The following is a 7,304-nucleotide window of genomic DNA, read 5'->3' as shown; positions in this document are numbered from 1 at the left end:
CATAATTGACCAATCATAAACAGTATTGTTGCAAATAGGTCAACCAGATGTCCCACTCATTGTTTACAAATATTCCATCTTTCTGTGACATCATGACGTCACAATTGCTTTCACTGGGAATGGAATGAAAAGTAACGTCATGAGAAGGGGTGGTGGGACATCGGATGTGGGTGGTGGGACATCTGACGTGTTGGATCCATCCATTATCACCTCTACTCTTCACAGAGCCTTGATGCTCATGAACAATGCTTATGCATGGCCAAGGGGAAGGCAGAGTGTTTTAATTCCTTTAGGTCGTGCTAGTGTGAAACAGGACGTCAAGCCATTGTTACATCATAAATTTACAGCATCAACAATGTTATAATGTATGTTTCTACTATAAATTTGTTCCATCTTTAATGAGCAAGATAAGTTGGGGAAAAAACAATCTGACATCACTAAAATGGTATTTGTTAAACACAAATTAATTGAATGAAATTAAAGGACATTAGATAGAAGACCAAATTTTCATCCTGATAAGTGACTTGTGACTAGAGACCAATACAGGCTCTTAGTGGGCATCATGTACTTACAGTGGATTTAGGACCCTTTACCACAGGTTACACCTAATTTTAAATTCTAACCTATCTTTGAGTTCAGGACTAAAAAATTGAACCGTATGAAGTAAGTATTGATGGTCCCACATCTTGGCAGTGTAAGCCCCTTTTGTCACCCAAGGTAACAGTTTGCCAGAAACATTGCTGAAACCTCATTTTTGTTGCCACGAAAGTTTACTCCTTGTCTGATGTAGGCCCACCTGATTTGAGAACATTTGAATATTGCATCAGAAAAATTACCCTGGACAACCATAAATTTCGTCTTGCTCATTTTTCCTGATTGTAAGTGTTCTTTTGAATACGGATAGGTACTTTAAGATTTGTTTGGTTGATAAGATTATACCATAGTAACATCATCTTATCACATATGGCACCAAAAATAATATTTTTGTGACATTTATTGGCCTATAAAAATGCACTTTGGTGGACTAAATTTTAGATCAAATAAGTTACATCCAAACTTCGAAATATTTGTTTTTGTCGAGTTGTGCTATACTCTTTATAATGGTAGTTTAAGTCAAACCGGTTCATCAAAATTCTTTAAAACTGTGACATAATTTTGCTAGGTGAGACCCTTAAAAAATTAATAAATTCTTATTCTAATTTTAGTCCAGGACAGTGTCCCAACTCTTATATGATTAAGAGCAATAAAATTCAACGAAACCAGTCATCCACGTGAAAATCAAAACAATTTTGGCAAATCAATTAGCTAAACATTTAACATCACTGTCAAAGATTCACTATCTCTAATCTTTGTGTGACCAGCTAAATCAAATTTACATTTAACATCACTATCAAAACATATCTCTAGCCTTTATCCAACTAGCTAATTTTAAACTGCCAACAAGGACACTTAAAAGGTTATTGCCCACATAAGGCAAACAAACTTAAGTGTATTGTATTGGATGTTGTGTTCATCAATGCACTGGTCTCCATATCGACCAGCTGATTTAGCAAACTCAGTACTGCATAGCTATTTCGGTTGTCTTGGTAACTACCAAATATACCCTGTGTTGATATGATGCTCCATCTGCTGATGTACACCACTGTACATGTACTAATATTAAAAGTAAACCATATTTTATTTTAAATATCAACATGCCATGCCCATTATCTTCAAAGTTTAACAATCTAGACTCAACAGTAAACCATAATGTTGAGTTACTGAGAAACAAGCAACAATTTAGTTCCCGGGGTACCCTCTGTTGATCGCACAATCTCGCATTTATGATAAATGTATTTATGCATTGAAATTTACTGTGTAGTACTATAACTTTGAAGGTATTATGCATTGAAATTTACTGTGTAGTACTATAACTTTGAAGGTATAAGTCTATGAACACAAATTCATGGGTATCATTTGAGAGTTACCAAAATCTCTGGCCACGGGATCACAAAGTGATCCTTGTCAAAATTTCAAATTGTTTTTCTAATGTAACAACATCAAAATATTGCTTGATTTTGTAGATTCTGAGCATGGTAATGGACAACAAATTTCATCTAAAATAACAAATGGAACATACCAAATATAAGGATTCAAATTTTGACAGTGTAAGATTGATTTGTGATCCTGGGGCCTATTCTCCATTGTTACCGTGGGAATTGGTAAACAAAAAAGTTACACCAGAAGGCAAACATATTGGACTGTTTGCTGGACAAGAGGCTGTTGACCATGGTTACATATCTTGCTCATTTTTTACAGTGGTCATATAAAACATGATGATGCCAGCACCTAAAGAGGTAGATTTCATTTTGACTTGTGATGCTGGCAGTTTATGTTCCAGGATAAAAGCCATTTTCAATTTGTTGGCTTCACACTTCACCTTTATCTCTCTGTCCTATGTTGGCCTGCTTACATCCCAGACAGAATGGTCACAGTGGGGGTAAAATTCTGTCTAGGGTGTATTAGCAGATTTTTCATACTTATGTCCTAATTCTTCTAATTTTTTGGGACTTTTGGTCTGTGATTTTTAGCCAGTATGCATATAATTGTAACATGAACACAGTTTCTCTTTTCTCACATAGTTCGTCCATCTAATGAACAACATAAACATATCTTTTCTTTTCCAAAATACAGGAAGGAGAATTGTTTGTGCTTTTACACCATCAGTATCAATCCTAAAATTAGAAGAATTAGGGTACTAGCTTTATCTCTAAGACATGCCCAGTGCAGGTTCAAACGCTGCCTTTGCCAGGGAATTTTCTCAATCCCCAGCTGTCACTGTTCATGGAACCTTAGGGAAGTAAGTAGCCAATGACACTCATGCGTCCATGCAGTTCTGACTTTGCTGAAGATGGTGGGAACATATGTAGACGTCACTTGTGGGAAGTTCCTCCGTAACTTGCCAAAGGTAATTGGTTTACCACATGCACTATGGTTTCTACAGCATGCCTGTAATCATTAATGAAATAAGCAAATAAACAAGGTTTCCCTTGCAGCAACTTCCATTTTTAGTAAAGGGTGACATCAATGTATGTGTAGTTCTTGGAATGCTAGCACAGTGCAATAATCCGGGAGACTGTCACAAATGCTTTATAGGTCACATATTCTTGAGAACGGCGTAAAACACCAATCAAATGTGACATCTCATGTGATTCAGTGGGGATCTTAATATCTTGTGACTGCTATGAAGATGCGAGCATCTTGTCGTGACTGCTATGAGGATGCCAGCATCCTGTCATGCGACTACCTTGAGGATCCCAACATCTTGTCATGTGACTACCACGAGGATGCCAGCATCTTGTCATGTGACTACCACGAGGATGCCAGCATCTTGTCATGTGATTACCACAAGGATCCCAGCATCTGGTCATGTGGCTACCATGAGGATCCCAAAATCTTGTAATGTCAGGACCATGAGGACGCTAGCATCTTACGTGACTACCACAAGGATGCCAGCATATTGTCACGTGACTACCATGAGGATCCCAGCAGCGTGTCATGTGACTATCATGAGGATGCCAGCATCTTGTCATGTGACTACCACGACAAACCCAACATCTTGTCATGTGATTACCACGAGGAACCCAGCATCTGGTCATGTGATTACCATGAGAAACCCAGCATACTGTCATGTGACTGCCATGAGAATCCCATCTTGTCATGTGACTACCTCAAGGATCCCAGCGTCTTGTCATATGATTACCATGAGGAAACCAGCATCTTGTCATGTGATTACCACGAGGGACCCAGCATCTTGTCATGTGATGACCACGAGCAGTCATTAGTCATTGGTGTGTGTACATATAACGAGTCTTCTTGTGACAGGGTGAGTTTATGCTGTCCAAGTGATGCCGCCACTGAAGAATCATGCGCAAGACACAAGACATGACACCCCAGTTAATGACATCATGGCTCCACTGTGGGTGAGTGAACTCACCTACTCTGCATGACCTAAATTGCCCAAGGAGTGAATTTAAAGTCAAATAAATGTCACAAAGTGGTAGTTTTTATACTACTCTTCTTTTTTTTTAAATATTTAGGCATACATGGATTTCGACAGCCAATGTTTTTAATTGAAGCTTATAATTGTAGGAAGCTGAATGAGAACTGAACATCTTGTTTTGTTAAAGGAGATACCAGTGATACTGTGAAGTAAAGCACATACATGACAGTTTTACTTGAGGTATGATGGAGTAAAAACTCAAATAAACTGAACTAAAGGCCTTATTAGCACAGGCATTTAATGACCTATTTCACTCACATTCTTTTGAACAGCCATTCTCTCATTACATATTCTTTCACACAAATTACATGAGAAGCTGTGAAACCAACTGGTATCAAAACTGGTGTCAAGCAAATATCTGTTCATTCTGAATTTTGATTAAGACAAAAATTCGTTCAAACTGCAAAAAACACTGAACACTTTGATGATTCAGTATTTCGTATATTTCTTAATAAAAGCACACTCTTCTTTCAGGACAAGAATAGTAAATAACCATCTGTTTGAAATGGAAGTACATGGCAGATTTCTTTTTCTGAAAAAGCAGTTCCAATTTAGATAATTTTTCCTGGATACGTTTGAACATATTAACGCATGAAGTTTAGTTAATGTCAGTCTGAACTCTTGGGAGTGTAGAGACTCACTTAAAAATAAATACCATTTAAGGTGAACTATTTGTACTATTTACATACAACAAAAAGTGTGAATACAACATAAAACAGCTTTTCAGGTGGCTATTACAAAAAAAAAAAACAAAAATGCATAACCCTGCAACATATCTCAAGTATCTCAAGCATGGCATTGAAGTTTGACTGAACAGGCCTCAAAATAACATACACTGGCAACATATCCCTCAAAATACATTCACCTCAAAATAAAGTTTTCAACTCCTCATTGGAGCACCCAATAAATTATCTTCTATGACTTGTAGTCTGAACTTTAGCACTTTAATTTATTTTCCTCCTTCACCATTTCCAATTCCAGTTGTATGAAGAAATTTATGGGACCATTTATCCTTTTTGCTTGCAATTCCCCTTCTATCTGTGTAACTGAGGGAGACAAAGCTTGCTCATCTATAGACAATGTTATTCGCCACTTCTTGAGGAATGCATTTTTATCAGCAGAACAGGAGCTGACCTTGTGTCCCGAAATTCATTTCGATCAAGACAGCAAGTCTTCAGTTTACCAAAATTTGAAGTAACTTTCCTATCTCAAACAAATCTTGACTTCTATAGTACTGATGTTTATAGAAGAAAAATTAAAAACATGACACTATAGGCGGAAAAGAGCACGCTTTTATATTTGGTGGTGCCTCCTCGCCATACACGTAAAAGCCTGGATATGGCAAAGCTGGCATAAATCGATTGTCTGTTGCGTCCTCCATCTTTAACACCCTGTAATTTATGCTCATTTGCCTCTTAGCTAATGAGAGTCGTTAAAACTGCAGGCTTGTTCGTGTAAACTTGGAACCTATGGCCAACATTCCGGTTTCCCGATCGTCAAGTGGAAAACGAACTGTACTATTCGCTACCTTCTGGGAAGAAGAGTTGTACCAAAAATGTACGAACTGCACTTTGGCAGTTTCCGACGGCAATTCTCCTCCTAACACAGAGGACTTCAAGACTAGTTCTTAGGCAAAATGGGGTTGCCCACAGTGGATTTTTGAGCTGACTTTATTTATAACTGATCAACTTGCAGTAAAAATTAGAATTTTTTTATGGCATGCACCTGTGAGGAAATGCACACTCTTTTCAATGGTATATGATTGATATTTAAATTTTCTTCTCCTTTAAGACGTTTGTAGAAATCACACCTAAAGGTTCTATTGGCTAAGATTGTCAAGTTAAATCTTATGGCCACTCTAGTCATTTGGCATAAGCAGGAAGGAAAAAAACTTGTTCTGCTTAATTTAATAAATCGAGAGACAATTCCTATTATTTTGAGGCCTGTTGTCAAACATAAAAGTGTTTTATTGTTCTGAGGTGTCACAGATATAAAGTAGTTGTCTAAGACCAAGGCAATGTACATGTTTCAATCGCTAGGCTGGTGGGGGAAATAAACAACCATTACTGAGACAGCAGTTCATTCCTTACTCTCCTGGCAAACAATCAGCTCATAAAATTCACTATCAAATCTCTCGATATTTGAGAGAAAAAGTCATTCTTAGCTCAGTGAACTTGGAAAACGCTTTCAACAGACACATAAGTTACAACTGTACAGGTTACAGAATGTTCTCAGAGAAGTCATCACAAGCAAATGGTCTGATAACCAGTAAAATCCGGCAAAGCAGAACATTGTTTTGCCCACTTATTTTAGAGCTTCTAAATTCAAGCATTATTTCTCTTATTTACATACAGTTTAAACGGTATATTGTCAAACCACCTGATGACATTGTCACACTTCAACAGTACCATTATTTTCAGCCAATGACCTGCTAATTTTGAGAAGGATAGGATCTAAGTCCTCTTTTCTTGACGGCTTACATGTGACAGGTATTTCAGGACATTTCTCCCCCAAACGTACTGACTCTGGTTGTGTATTGTCCCCAGAACTAGTGGGTAATTCTGGACTCAAGCTGGCCAAAATTTCCATGGCACTGTCCCTTGGTTTCTCTCCTTCTTTAGATGTCAAACCATCCACATTGCTACTGGCTTCAGTACGGGCAGCAAAATTGTTGTCCTTAATTGTGGGACGTTCAGACTTGCCCTCCAAAAGCGCACCACTGGGCTGTGAGATCTCAGGCTGAGGACAGGGTTCAGTGTTTTGTTTAGGGTAGACTTCGAGAAATTCACTACACTGAGGGGAAGGGTCTGCTTGCTGTATAACTTCCTCCTCTATTACAGACTCAATACCTTCCTCTATCACCACTGGCTGCTCGATTGCCAGGCCTGGCATGTCACACTGCATCTGTTCCACTTGTGTTTCTTTCACCACACCGGACTCTGTTGAGTGTTCAATTTCCATGGTGACCATAGCTGGGGTCTTCAGCGCAGGCATGCTGGTGACGATCCGCGACAGGTCATTGCCCTCCTTTAGAGGTGAAGGATGTGGGATTAAGTTTGCCTTGTGTGGGTTGCGACACTTGAAGCAGACATAGTCCTCATCCTCAGTGACTTCATCTTCACCCAGTCCAACACAGAGCAGGTGGAACCACAGTTCACACAAGTCACATTGCACCCAGTTCACTTCATCACCTGAATAACACAATATCACAGAGGCACATGTAAACAAGCTGGTATTTAATGATGACAAACTGATTACCTGT

The sequence above is a fragment of the Liolophura sinensis genome, chromosome 7, assembly GCF_032854445.1.
Source record: "Liolophura sinensis isolate JHLJ2023 chromosome 7, CUHK_Ljap_v2, whole genome shotgun sequence".
Lineage (NCBI taxonomy): Eukaryota > Metazoa > Mollusca > Polyplacophora > Chitonida > Chitonidae > Liolophura > Liolophura sinensis.
Note: the sequence above shows the minus strand (reverse complement) of the source record.